This window comes from Chenopodium album, chromosome 16, assembly GCF_948465745.1.
Source record: "Chenopodium album chromosome 16, dcCheAlbu1.1, whole genome shotgun sequence".
NCBI lineage: Eukaryota > Viridiplantae > Streptophyta > Magnoliopsida > Caryophyllales > Amaranthaceae > Chenopodium > Chenopodium album.
Genome location: NC_137849.1, coordinates 20537050 through 20552552, shown reverse-complemented (window position 1 = coordinate 20552552; position 15503 = coordinate 20537050). Strand labels below are relative to the sequence as shown.

The 15503-nt window shown below is 36.5% G+C and overlaps 1 non-coding gene across 1 annotated transcript; it reads right to left on the bottom strand.

Moving 5' to 3' along the window:
- LOC145587011 (small nucleolar RNA R71) lies at positions 1-106 on the bottom strand. Its single transcript, XR_014101077.1, has one exon. It is a non-coding gene; the product is annotated as a small nucleolar RNA R71 (small nucleolar RNA).
- Between the last annotated feature and the right edge of the window lie 15397 nt (positions 107-15503).

Sequence of the window (15503 nt, the reverse complement as noted above, 5' to 3'; positions counted from 1 at the left end):
AGGCTAGAGCTTTGATTCAAGGTTTCAAGCAAAAGCCTAGTGAGAACCTCTATAAAGCATGGGAGAGATACAAAGAGTATCAAAGAGAATGTCCTCACCACGGAATTCCTACTTACCAAATTATTCAAATATTCTATGGAGGCCTTAGTCCTCAAGGAAAATCATGTTTAGATGGAGGAGCCAGAGGTCCTATCATGAACAAAACGGAAGAGGAAGTGGTAGACATACTTGAAGACGTAGTGAGGTATTGTAGAGATTGGCAAGATGGAGAAAGAGAGTCAACTAGCAAGAGTAGCTCTTCGGTGTACTCGGTTGATCAACTAAATGCAATCAACAATCTATCCTCACAAATGACAAACTTGGGGAAGGAGATGTCCGCTATCAAGGCGAAGTTGGAAAGTGCTACCTACCAAGTTTCAAGTCTTCCCTCCCAATCTAAGGGGAGAGGTATGTCTTCTAATTCTCAACCCCCTCCCTCTTCTAGTAACATGCCTAGTGGATGCTTGTTTTGTGATGATTGTGGATCGTATAATCATGATGTTTCTAATTACCCTCATGCATGTATGAATGTTTGTGATGATCAAGATGGAAATGTGAATGAGCATGTGAACTATGTGTCAAACAATAATGATTCTAGGTTTGAGAATCAAAGAGGTCAATGGAATAGGAATTACAACAACCATGGCAATTTTGACAACTACAACCAAGGTGGTGGTAATAGGAACCATGGGAACCAAAATTCCCGAGGTAACTATAACAACCAAGGTTATAGTAGCCAAAATCAAAACCAAAATTATGGTAACTATAATCAAGGTAGAGGTAATTGGAACAATCAAAATAGGGGAAATTTTCAAAATAACTCTCAAAGGGGTCCCCTACCCAGATTTGCTCCAAAGACCCAAAATGATAATTCCTATGTTCAATCCTCTTCTTCTTCTCATAGGACTAATTTGGAAGAAATCATTGAAAACCAAACAAAGTTGTTGAACACTTACATGGCCGTAAGTGATAAGAAATTCAATGAAGTGATGACTCATAACAAGATGTTAGAGACCCAAATCACTCAACTAGCCAATACCTTAAAAGAGAATTCTAGCCCTTCTTCTCTACCCTCTCAAGGTCTTGACCCCAAGAAACCGGTCTATTCTATCACCACTAGAAGTGGCAAAGTGCTAGAGGAGAGAGTTTATAATAGGAGTCAAGAGAAGGAGAAGATGAGTGATTCAAGTGAGGAAAAAGAGAGCAATGTGTTAAAGAAGGTGAGTAAGGAAACCAAAGAGGAAAAAAAGAGTGATGAAAAAGTGCAAGAGGAGGTGATCAAGCCCAAACTTCCATATCCCCAAAAGTTTTTGAAAAACAAGCTTGATGAACAATTTGGGAGATTTCTTGTTATGCTTAAGGAAGTTCATCTTTCAATCCCTTTTACCGAAGCCATGACCCTAATGCCTAGATACTCTAAGTTCCTTAAGGAACTCTTGAGTGGCAAGAGAGAGTGTAATGAGATAGATTCGGTGGAGGTTGGGGAATGTTGTAGTGCTTTGATTCATAATGACTTACCCAAGAAAATGAAAGATCCGGGTATGTAATTTCTCCATCCCTTGCAAAATCAATGGAAAGTTGTTCCAAAATGCTCTTTGTGATCTTGGTGCTAGTGTGAGTATCATGCCTTATTCAGTCTTTAGGAAGCTTAAGCTAGGTGAGCTTCTTCCAACCAACATGACTTTGCAATTGGCCGATCAATCTATTAAGTTTCTAAAGGGAAGAGTTGAGGATGTTCCCCTCAAGATAGGAGAGTTCACCATTCCGGTTGATTTTATTGTGCTAGAGATAGCAGAAGATGATAACATACCTATCATTCTTGGGAGACCTTTCTTAGCTACTTCGGGAGCTTTGATAGATGTGAAAGGAGGTCTTATTACTTTCAGAGTTGGTAACGATAAGGCTAGTTTTGAGCTTAAGCCGATGTATGAATCTTTGTCTCTTGTGAATGGAATTATGTGTGTAAATTCCCCTCAACTCAATGATATTGTTTGTATGATTGTTTTTTCCACTAACAAAGTTCTTGAGGTTTTTGATGATGTGCCTTTGAGTGTTGAATGCAAGAAGGTTAGTGAAGAGAACAAGGTGCCTTTGAAGTTTAAGGATGAGGAAGTGATTGATATTCCTCCATGGTTTGAGCTCTACCCTCAAGAAGACGAGGTTGACTCCAAGTGTGTTGATGGTGAGAATCCGTCCACTAGAAGGAGTAAGAAGACAAATAAGAAAAAGAAAGCTTTTAGAAAGAAGAAAATGAAGTTGAAGCAACATAAGCTTGTTTCGGAAGTTTCATCAAGTGAGAGTTCATCAAGAAACGATGTGAAGTTGCTAAGAATTGAGGAAGAGTTTGTCCCCTCTACCACTTTGAATAAGGTGGTTTTCTTTGACCCTCCATGATTTGGAAGAAGGGTCGAGCTAATGACGTTAAACAAGCGCTTTCCGGGAGGCAACCCGGTTTTCTAACCCTTTCTTTTGATTTTTCTATTTCTTTCCATTTCTTTTATTTTTGAAACATTTTCTTATTTTTCTTTGTTTTCTTGATTTTAGGTACCTCGAGATTGAATCGATGATGATTTCCAACAATTCCGGTGTTATTCAAGGTTTCATGAGGTTTGATTAATCATAGGTGAAGGAGTTTGTCGAGCATACGCGCTCTCGTGTTTACGTTTTCATGAATTTTTACTCATGACCGAGTGATATTTGAAATATTTTTGTGTGATTTTAAGCACTAGATCATGATGCTAGTTAACTGATGAAAGCGCAAGCACGAGAGTATATTCAAGAGCGAAAATTTCTATTCCTAGTCTTTGTTTGGTGCGCACGCATATAGGTTGCGCGCGCGCACCAAGGGGGTCAGAAATTTAGGCTCATTTTGATGAAAATTGGAAGAATTTTGAACCCCTCATTACCCTCCTGGTGCGCACGCACCACCCTCGCTGTGCGCGCGCACCAGGGGGTCATAATTTGGCCTTGATTTGGTGCGTTTAAAGGCGCAAGCAGCCCCCTCATCCCAATAGCTGGTGCGCACGCACCAGCTATGGCAGCCCCGCCCCTCTTTTCGTGCTCCTCTTCTCACAAAACCCACCCTTTTCACTCCAATTTTCTCTTTCTCCCCGATTTCCCCTTAATCCATCATTCATTCTTCTATCTTCAAACCCTTCCAAACCTTTGAAAATTCACACAATTACTCATTTTTAAATTCATTTCTTCACAAATTACATCAAAACATAATCAAATCCCTTCCAAAAAAAAAAAATCCAGAAATTTCGAACTTGAAATTCGAAAATTGGGCATAATTTCGAAATTTTGGGGTTTTAATTTAGTGCTTGGAACTTGACTTTGGGTGTTCTAGTTGGTCTATATTCTTCAATTGTGCAATTTTCAAGTGATTTGAAGCTTCATTGAGGTATAATTTCTCATTCTCTAGTTATCTTCTTACTCATTTTTGAAGCTTGAAACCCTTGTTTTTGCTTTCATGGTAGAACTCCATTGTTGGTTGTTTTAGCTTGTATTTTGTGTTGAATGATGTTATTGGATGTTAAATTGAAGCTTTTTCATGATGAATTTGTATACCAATCCTTGAATTGAAAAAAAAAAAAACAAAAATCACAAAATATTTGTAAATAAAAATAAAATGTTTTTGAGGCATTGCTTTTCTTTCTTAATAATTTTGCTTTTGCTTTGGACTTAGTACAACTTGGACTTGCACATTGGCTATCATTCTTCCTAAAAATAATGGTTTGCACGGTTTGAGAGTATCTTTGGTTGACTCTAGGATAGAACATGCTAAGGTAGTCGTTTAGAACTATTGGGACCTTGAAGCCGGATTCTTTTGTTTTTGAAAACTCGCAATCGTTCCCCTTTGGTGATTTGAAGCTTTTAGTGAGTTTTTGCCACATCCTTGTGAGGTTTCATAGTTTTCAAGCCTTCTACAATCACTTTCATGAGCGACATGGATCCTTGAATATTGCAGACCTCATCTTGAATCTTGACTCATAATTCTCAAACACGAGACCCGAACCATCTAGGGAGGACAAAGGCATCTTTTCGGGGTGGTAATTTTTATTTTCTAGGATACCCTTATGTACTTTTAGTTCTTGGGTTTACATTTGCCTACTTGCTAACCATTTGAGCTTTTTCCCTTCTTTTCAAGCCACATCTTTAGAACTTTGAGCCTTTTGTTTCTTTTTGTTCCATTTTTGGTTTTTGTGAAGCAAATGATCATGTTCTTGGAGATTGTGATATATGAGTTTGGATATTGGTTCTTATTTGTAAGCAAGCTTGTGTTTTGTATATCTTGTGAATAATGGCAAGTGAATAAATGAAAAAGCTGTCCATAGTTAAAAGAGGCGAGGACAATGAATAAAGTGAAAAATGAAAAATTAAAAAATGAGAAAAAGCAAAGCAAATTCAAAAAGCATTGGCAAATATTGATAAAAAAGTGAAAAATGAAAAAGTTCAAAAACATTTTTATGTAAATGCTTCTTTCGATCTTACGCATTGAGGACAATGCTTTGTTTAAGCTTAGGGGGAAGCGTTTTACGCTTTTTGTATATATGATTGTGGTTATAGCTTTGAATAAGCTTGGGGGTGTTAGTTTGTTTTTGTTTGGTGACCACTTGGTTTTGGTGTTGAGATTTGGCCAATCTTTGCTTCACAACTTAGGTGTACCACCAAATTCTAAATTTTAAGCCTACCCTCAACCTTTTGCCCTTACGTTACAACCTTTGAGAAAGCCCTTTCGACCTAGTGGTTGAGTCACATACCGAGGGAGGGCATTATGAGTTAAAGCCTAAGGAGAAGGGATGCAAAGTCAAGATGTCGAGAAAACCTCAAATCTATTGTTTTTCCGGTTCCTTCGAGGAACTATAGAGATGCTTGCTAAAAGAAGATTTGAAGCCAACTGGGAAAATGTGCTAAAATAGTTTTTAGATGAAAGTGAATTGCGTTTTGGTAGTTCTCTATACTTAGCATGTCCTATGTTTCAATCAACCCTCGATATCTTAGAACGTGCTTACCTTTGTTGTTTTAGAAAGTTTGATATCCTCTCGTGTTTTGACCATGTGCAAAAGTCCATTGTATAAGCACCTCTTTTCCTTTTAAATTTTAATTTTCTCTTTTCCCTTTTATTGCCTTGCCTCCCTTTTCACTTAAGAGTTATGGGTTAATCTCTTAGGAATCCCGTACGAGAGCTTCACTCGTCCTCTAGAGTGATCTAGAGGTTTAAATGGCTTGTTAATTGTTGCTAAAATTGACCGTGATTCCTACGAAAGTGAGTTAGTGTATATTCTTTTATTCTCTAGTCTTTCTCATTTCTTGCTTGCCTAAATAATGTCATCATTTTCCTATAAGCTTGATTTTGTTTTGCTCGATGATGAGCAAAGGTTTAGCTTGGGGGAATTTGATGAGTGTCATTTATGGCACTCTTAGGCTAGGTTTTCTTTGTAGTTTTATGCTCGTTTTTAGTCTTTTATGTCGTGGTTTTGCATAATAATGCTTGTTTTGCATGTTTGTGAATAAGTTTAGAGAAATGTGTGCTTTTGATAGTTTTCTTTCTATTATATTCATTTCTCGGTTATCTTTTCTCGCTTCTTCGTTTCTTTGACTTGTTTTGTAGGTGTTTTGAGTTTCCCGAGGTTTAATTATCAAGGAGGAAGCTCAAGCACATTCAAGGAAGTTGATGGAGCTAAGTTCGGGAATCCAAACATAAAATTCAAGCTAGCTCCGCAAGCACAAGAACCTTGGAAGCAATGCTTTGGCTCAAAGTGTTCAAATGCTTGGAAGATAAAGGAGCTGCCCTTCTCACGAGCATCGCCTCGAGTGCACCAATGATAGGGATGCTCAGGAGCGCGGAGATCGATCGTGCAAGCGAACGAGGCAAGGCCACGAGCACCAAGCAGGGGTGCGCGCGCGCGGCCTTGTAGTGCGCACGCACCAGGCGCCCCGTTCTCCTTCGCTCGATTTTCTATTTATACCCTTAGACTTTTCCTTTTTCGGGGGGGGGGGGGGGAGGACAACTTATTTTGTACTTGACACTTATTTTCCAGAATTAGAAGAGAGAGAAGCTTAGGATTACTTGATTGTACTTGAATTTGATCTTTGATTTCAACTTAATCTTGGATTTCTTCATCAAATCAATGAAAGTTTGTGAGATTTCTTTCCTTTGAATTTACTCTTATTGCAATTTCCTTTTATTCTTAAATGTTTGATTTGAATTTCAATCGTTGTTTGAGAAATTGTTGAATGATTGATTTTCTTCTTGATTAAACTTGAAATGAATATGATTGTGATTGAATTTGTTTTGTTTTTCAATTTCACCATGATTAGTGAGTAGATTAGTTGCTAGGGAGAAGGGGAAGCATGCTTGATTGATGATTTTTGCTAGTTGATGATCCTTGATTGATTGAATTGTTACAATTAAATTGGTTGACATAGTTGTGCATGTGATTAAGTAGACTAGGAGTGATCAACCTATAAGATTAATCTAGATTGCATTGCAAATTTAAATGACATGAACCCTTGATTTGAGAATTGCTTTAATTGATTGAATTTGATTGTGATTTTCCTAGTTAGCCATTTATAGTGAACCCTAGCTTGGTTTATAGGAGATAGCTCTTGAATTCCATTGATTGCAACTATTGTTTGTCCTTTGTAATGTTTGGATTGATTGAGTGATCCGTCAATTAGCATAATCATTGAGCTTGCATGTGGAACCTATATCCCTAGTGTTTAGTATATTGAATTTTTTTTATTTATCTAGCTTTCTCGATACCTTAGCTACCAACCATATCTTTCTACAATCTTCGAAATAGCTTGACCTAGGCTATAGCTTGCACCTACTCATTCCTTTGGGTTCGACCCTTGACTTACCATATAATCGTATTATGTTGGTCGAGTGTTTATAAATTTTTTTTGGCTCTAGGAAAGGGAAGAAAACGACCTACTTTTCCCTACGTCAGCTTTCATCTCCAATTAGAATCACTCCAAAATGTTTTGTAGATCAAAAGATATAGGCGTTTGAAGTTTGATCTTTGCAAATCAAGTGCACATTTCTTCATTACTTGTTCTTTTATGTTTTATATTTCTTCAATCTTGAACAATGAACTTATCCAAGTGTTCCTAAACATAAGAACAAGTCAATAAAGTTTAATGTAATGCAATAAGCAACCAAAATATGCAAGAAAAGCCAAAATTGAGCAATAACGACATTTCACACGTAAACATGACAAATGTAATAAAACATTATTAAAACCAAGTAAAAAGATATCAAAACTATGAAAGAATAACTAGAAAATCCTAAAAATAGTGACATAAATGACACTTATCAATGCTAAGTTCAAAACCTCATGGGAAGATGTAGTCACGGCTTTCATCACCTAATACGAGAGTAATGTAGAGTTCAAATCAACTTTGCGTGAACTTGAAATGCTCAAGTAAGGTGACTACGAAGGTTTCCTTGGTTTTTATGGTAAATGGCGAGAAAAGGCGACCTATCTTGCCCAAAGGCCACCAGATTTCGAGTTGGTACAAAAATTCATTGACAATTGTCATGAAAAAATACAACAAACATCTATGCTACCTTGGTTTAGACACTTTTCAAAAGGTCTATTCTGTGGCTACTTGGATTGAAGATGATCTTGCTAAGGAAAAGGCAAACAAGCCTCATCATCATCAACCTAAGAATAATAATAAAAAGGGGAATGATAACACTTCATCCTCTATTGATGTATTTGCGATTTCCAGGCAATATAATAACACAATGCAATATAATGACCCACGGAAAAGTTGATCAAGAGAAAGAAAATTTATGCAATTTTCTGTGAGCTATAAAGAGTTGCTAGAAAAACTAAATGAAAAATGATTGCTCGCACCAACAGGGCCAACGCCAATCCCTCCTCCAGAAAAAAGAAATTCTCAATGGGATGGCAATGTCTATTGTGCTTATCATAGAGGTGTTGGACATGATACTGAACGTTGCTTTGTCCTAAAGCACAAAATTCAAGACTTAGTAGACGATGGGAAAATTCCCACGCCTAAACCCAATAACAATATTTCCCCATTGGGAATATTTCACATTAATGAGGATCATATGAGAAGTGATACATTCAATCCTTTGGATTATATCACTCCTATAGGGAAGCCTCTAACCACAACACTCATTGGGGAAAATAATGAAGTGTGTGGGTTATGGGAAGACGACTTCCAAGACTTATATTTCTCTAAGTATGCCGCCGTCCCACCTCCACCTTGTCTCCAAAGCGAAACAAGTAGAATGCTTGGTTAGGATCATTTCTTGGGGAAATCACAAGACTTATCAAATCTCTCCTTAGATGAGCAATGGCATCAAGAACAACTCATGAAACATCTTGAAATGGAGGCACAATCAAAGCCTCTAGAAGAAAGTTGGTTCATGAGTTCCACAACTAACCCAAACGAGATAGGTCATCTAACTCGTTCTGGGCGAGTTTATAAAACACAACCAAATGTATCTTCAACTAATCAAAATTAAATTCAAAATCCAGTACCACCTCCACCTGAGGTAGAAGATCCATTGGTCAAATAACTTTGCCAATCTAAGGCGAATGTTAATGTAGGGAATATTTCAAGCATCCCATACTTGAGCCCCACTATGATCATACACTTAAGCATGGTGGCGTCCAAAGGGAAGGAAGCTAGAGAAAAAGAGTCGCCAACAAGTTTTAGGAACTTGTAAACTGTTCAATGGGTGAAGGTTACACCCCTTCACGATCCATGAGATCGCTAACTCAATAGTGGTCCTGAACCATGACTAGATATTAAGGGATGAAGGTACAAATCCAACCTAAAAGAGATTTAACCTGCCCTAAAAAGGCCTCTACTTTGTTCTCCTCATATTCATGTGCGCTTTTCGATCATACAATCAATATATTAACCTAAATCTGTTTAATCTATGTTGGTTGAATATTAATGCACAAACAAATCTATTATTGGTGACCACCTGAATTAAAATCATATTAGCCTAAATAAAATTATTAATTATCTTATTAAGCATGATTTCAAGTACAAATTCCCTTTAAACCTGCAAGAGAGGGCGTGACCGAACAATAACAATAATATATCAAGCAACATATAATATCGATATAACAATCATCATCATCATAATAATCTCAATCTCAAAGCATAGTATTAGCAAGATCCTAGGCATGATACTAATATGATTAATAACAAATCCTAGCATGTCACTAGGTAATAAAAATCAAAGATTTAGCCCTAACATGATACTAATATGATAGAAGAAAATAGGAAGCAACATAATCATGATTCCAGCAAGCAATAAATAACACCCTAACATGATACTAGGAATCAAAATAATCTAAGCATGCTTTCTACAAAATATAACAATAAAGTTACTCACTTTGTTGCTTCCTATCTCTTTCTATCAAAACAATACACACGTTAGTAACTTCAATAAAAATATTAAATCAAACAATTAATTTAAATAATTGAAATAGGGATTTTGGATCAAATCCTCAGAAATTATCAACCTTTCACGTCTAGGGCGAAGGCAACTTCGAGCTTGGCTAGGTGCGTCTAGGTCTCATGATGGAAAAATAGTGTTTTGAAAAGGCTAGGTTTAAAAAGAGGGAGAAAGAACAAGCTTCTAGCTTTGAGAGAGAGAGAGAAAATAGAATAAATGATTGTTGATTATTGTTTGTTGTTGATTGTTGATGAATTAAAACGGAGGAAAAAGACCCTATTTATAGAGAAAAATGACCGAAAACGATTAGAAATGAGTTAAAATTCAAATTGGAATAAAACTAATCTGTCGCGACGCAATAGGATTATCGCGGCGCGAAAGAATTATCGCGTCGCGATAAGATAGTTTTTTGCGGATTTTGTTTTTATCATAACTTTTGATCCAGAAGTAGAAATAAGGCATATAATATTTCGTTGGAAAGATCTTGAAGTCTACTTTCCAACCCGTTAAAATCAGATTAAAATCTTTTGTAGAATAAAAGATATTACTGAAATAGTGGAAGGGTGTTAATTTTGGATAGAGTTTCGTATTTATTTCATATCTTTTTCATTATAGCTCGGAATAGATATTATAATATATCAATGAAAAGATAATTTCAAGGGATATCAAACCATTTAATATTTGGATAAAAATTATGAGTCACGAAAATAATATCTGACCTCCTTTGAACGTCGTTCATTTCTAATAGAATTAGGACTTTCAAAAAGAGAAGTTTTATTCAATTTCAAACTCTTTAATCTTATCTTTTCAAAAAGGATAATTAAGATCTTTTAGAAATTCATATAAGCTTCTAATTAATCATAATTTGTTTAGGAATATAATTAAGATTAATGGACCCTCCACATGATCATTGGGTCGCACATAAAACTCGTTTTAGGCCCAGTTTAGTATTTTGATCATAACTTCCTCGTTATAACTCAAAATTGGTCTTATAATATGTCGTTGGAAAGTTATTTTCAAGACCTATCCAAATAAATAATTATTGGACCCTGTTTATGGACTATAATAAACTTGTTTGGATGTTTTTCATAAATAGGATACGAAATGAATGATTTTCCAAAACAGAAAGAAATATTTTTATTAAATTATTTTAGAAAATAGAAGAATTCACGAGACTCTTCAACATTTCACCTTACTCGAATTCAATGAAGTGAAAGGTACTCATCACTCGGTTTGGTTTTTGGGGAGACACAATCAGGTGTCTATAGAAGCCCCCACTTTGACGAGAAACGTAAGTTTCGAAAACAAAAGTCAAAGTAGCGATAGGGATGGAGAATGATTCAGAACGTTCTGCGATCCTAAATCATTCTTGTAATGCTGATTGCAAACTAGCGTTAGTTTAAACAGATAAAAGAGTTAAGAAACGCGTATCTTGCACCGTCGAGTATACGTCTCTGGGGGTAACCGTTTTTTATTGCTGCATTTGTGACGATCTTCCTCAAGCCAGAGGATATCATCGAAGACAGCTACAAGATCGCTCCGCTTGTAGATGTCTTCAATCAATTTTTGCTGTGACAGTTCTCTGTAAGCTAGGGAACACCATCGAAGATTACTCTACTTGTAGCGATCTTCTTCTGTTTTGTGACCATCTTCCGCAAGCTAGGGAACATCGTCGAAGATAACTCTGGTTGTAGCCATCTCCCATTTTTATGACAACCTTTTGTCGTCAAAGGTAACTCTGCTTGTAGTCATCTTCAGTTGTTTCTGACAACCTTCTGCATCCTAAAGAACATCGTCGAAGACCATTCTGCTTGTAACGATCCTCAGTTTTGTTGTTGTGACAATCTTCCACATCCTAGGGAACATTGTCGAAGATCTGCTGCTACATCACGAGCTATTTTCTTGAATCATGGTGACAACCTTCATATTCATAGCGATCATAGCGAACGTCGTCGAAGACCGCTCATCTCGTGCCATCATCTCAATTCTTGGTGACAACTTTCACAATCTTAGTGAAACCTATCGAAGGTCGCCCATCTCGTGCCATCTTATCAAATCAAATGATAGCCTCCTCAATCATGGCGAAAGCTATCGAAGATCGCTTCATCTCAAACCGCCCTTTTCAAATCGAAGCGAGAGACCCTTTAATCTTAGAGCCTCCTGTCGAAGGCTTCTACATCTTGAGCCTTCAAATCTTCTTGTCTTTACCCCTAGATGTAATTGACCTTTCCATCTTTGGAAAATTCATCTTAAGAACCATATCTAAGATTCTTAAAGTCTTCAAATTGATTTGTAAAAATCTTCCATCCTAGGAATTCTCTGTGATTATAATCAATCACTATTCAAATGTTCTTAATCAATTTTCAAATATGCTTCATTTGATCGTCATTAGGCCGATCATCAATCAGGACTATAATCAGGCCAATTACCATTCGAACAGCTATCAATTGCTTAAATGCTCATCAAAAAGATCAAATGGATTAGTCACAGTCTAACCAATACAAATTGGAGACCATTGAAGGCTGGCGCGGGCAAATCAGAGCCATCGCGCAGCGACAGGTATATCGCGCAACGTCAAGGTGCATTGTGCTGCGTCAGGGAGCATCGTGCTGCGCCAAGGTGCATCATGCTACGTTGGAGTGCATCGTGCTACGTTGTTTATTTTGTAATGCGCTTGTATCCAAGTCAGAGCTTTTTCTACTCGTTCAGCTTTGGACTTAGTGTACCTACATCTATATTTTGGACTATAGGACTTTGCTCATGTTTTTATTAGAGTTAACCTAAGGTTTGGTGCTATTTAAATCATTATGTGAACTCCACTTAATGTGTTTTGACACATACGACTCAACATGACTCACGGTGCAGACTCCACTCGATTTGATATGGCACAACATGACTTAATGTACATGACTCGTGTGTGCATTGTATTGTGATGTGCTTGACTCAAAATGTAGAAAAGCAAAAATTTTCCGTCATTTTTGCGGAGGGTAACGACTTTCTCCAGAAAAAGAAAAACGCGAAAAGAAAGAAGTGAAGTGTTTGAGAGTGCATGTTGAATGAGTTTAGTCAAATGTATGCATTGATGTTGTATCTCATGGTGTAAGGATTATAACGTCCTAGACTATCTCAGTTGAAGACTCGATAATGAAAGTATTTGGATAACTTAGGCACGGAGGCTAAGTACTTCATACTTTGCGATGCAATGATGATTATGATAGTGAGTGATTCTAAGATTGGCAAGGCATGCTTCAATGTTGTGTTAAGATTTCATGAAAAAGGGTTCCTAAAGGAAGGATTATTTGGTCAAGTATCTGTGATGTGTGTGAAAGTGACACTAAAGTTAGGCCGCAATAGCTAAAGTTGTGGAAAAGTATTTGAGAAGAGTCATGATGGTGACTTTTAGGCTAGGTAGGCTAATGATGTAGGGATCAAGCCCTCTAGTCTAGCTCTAAATGGATAGGGATGAGCATTGGAGATCCCTTGATATGATCATGCATGAATGTAAATATGAATATGAATGCATTTTTATTACGGCCGCACCCTTACGTGAGGTTTCCTATGTATCCATTAGGAATCAGGCAGAATGTAGCTCTAGCCGAACCTTGCACAAGTATGTGTATATCTCAAAGAGGTCTTTTAAGGGTTGTAACGTGGTTAGCTAAAAGGTCGAAGAAGAAGGGGATAAAAGCTTAAGACCCTAGATAAGCCCCCAAGGTATGCAACCTTGCTTTTGAATCTTTGTATTTGTATGCTTGAGGTTTCTCACTTTTGAACTCTCTTTTGTTTATATTTTTGCTCTCTCTTTTTTTGCTTTTGCATTTTTTTTTAATTTTGATAAATGTGGGCAATCCCGATCATGCGGTCTATCACTCACTTGACATTCATGTTTTCAGGCACGGTACCGAGCACTCGATAAGAGACGCAATCTGAGACGTGTTCATATCAAAGACATGTTCATATCAATGACATTGGAACACTTGCCTTTTTGTACATTTTTATTTGTTTTTGCTATTTTTGGATTTTTGAGATCTAGGTAAAATCACTCAAGCTTTTGTATTTAGAACTTGCATAAGTTGCACACCCCTATCCCAAGGTTAGGTAGATGTGGGTTGAAAAAAGAAAGGTATATCGTTAGACGAATCTCAAAGTGTTTATCAAGAAAGGATTGTATTTTTAAAGAGTGAAAGGTGATACGATATGGTGAGAAGGGTGCCTTGAATCATTAGTATACATTGTGCTTAGTTCGGCATGAATTATTATTATTATTATTATTATTATTATTATTATTATTATTATTATTATTTATGCAATGATCATATGTAAGGAAATAATTGCTCATTTTATTAAAAGGAAAAAAGAAAAAACCTACAAAAATAAGTCTAAGGAAAATAAAGGGTGTCTATGCTAGACTTATTGGGGAAAGAAAGAATAAAAAAAATAGAAAAAGAGGTCACGAAATCTTGTCGTTGAAGCTCGCCTCGTGTCTTGTGCTCTATCATCATTCGGTCTTCTTTCCAGCTGGAGGTATGGGAAGCTTTTTATTGTCAATCAAGTATTTGATGACCTCCTTTAGCTTCCAACAACTCTCGGTAGTGTGACCCCTACCTTGATGGTACTTGCAGCGTTCATTTGGGTTCCAACTAGGCAACCTCTTTTCAAGTGCGGGGTCTTGAATAGGTCCAATAGGAGTGATGAGTCCCTTGTCATGGAGTCGATCGAAGGCAGTATCGTAGCTCATCCCAATAGGGGTGAACTCTTTCCTTAGTTGCATTTTAGGTCCTTGATTATCCATGGCTAAGACTTCATTAAGGTCAAAGGTACTAACATTGTTACTAGAGTAGGTGTTTTCGGAAGAAGGATGATTGTCGTTCTTCTTTCCTTTCCACCACTGTTGTTACTTAGTAGCTTTTTGTTTTGCAAGGTCATCTTCAATGTCAATGCTTATGTTATAGATGGCATTGAAAGTATTCAGGTTGAGTTGGTATTTCAAATGCTTTGAATACTTCTCTTAAAGGTTCTTGATGAACATTCTTACGGACTCCTTTTCAGTAGGAGCCTCTAACATCCTAGAGGAAGTTTCTCCCCATTTGTTGAAAAAGGAAGTGAATCCTTCGTTTTCCTTTTGCTTTAACATCTCAAGTTCCCTATGGTCAGTTTCAACTTGAATGTTGCACTTGTATCTATCAATGAAAGTGTTGGCAATAAGGCATATAATATTTCGTTGGAAAGCTCTTGAAGTCTACTTTCCAACCCAATTAGAATCAGATTAAATCTTTTGTAGAATAAAAGATATTACCGATATAGTGGAAGGGTGTCAGTTTTGGATAGAGTTTTGTATTTATTTCATATCTTTTTTGTTATGGCTCGAAATTGATATTATAATATATAAATGGAAAGATAATTTCAAGGTCTATCCAACCATTTAATATTTGGATAAAAATTACGAGTCACGAAAATAATATCTGACCTCCTTTGAATGTCGGTCATTTCGAATAGAATTAAGACTTTCAAAAAGAGAAGTTTTATTCAATTTCAAACTCTTTAATCTTATCTTTTCAAAAAGGATAATTAAGATCTTTTAGAAATCCATAGAAGCTTCTAATTAATCGTAATTTGTTTAGGAATATAATTAAGATTAATGGACCTTACACATTAATCGTAATTTCAAACTCGTTTTAGACCCAATTTAGTATTTTGACCATAACTTCCTCGTTATAACTCGGAATTGAGCTTATAATATATCGTTGGAAAGGTCTTTTCAAGACCCATCCAAATACATAATTATTGGATCCTGATTATGGTCTATAATAAACTGGTTTGGACGTTTTTCATAAATAGGATACGAAATGAATGATTTTCCAAAACAGAAAGAAATATATTTATTAAAACATTTTAGAAAACACAAGAATTCACAAGACTGTAGACATTTGATTGTGTTTCCTCAAAAACCAAATCCACTGATGAATATTTTTCACGTCATTTGATTATCGAACGAGGTGAAATGTGAAAG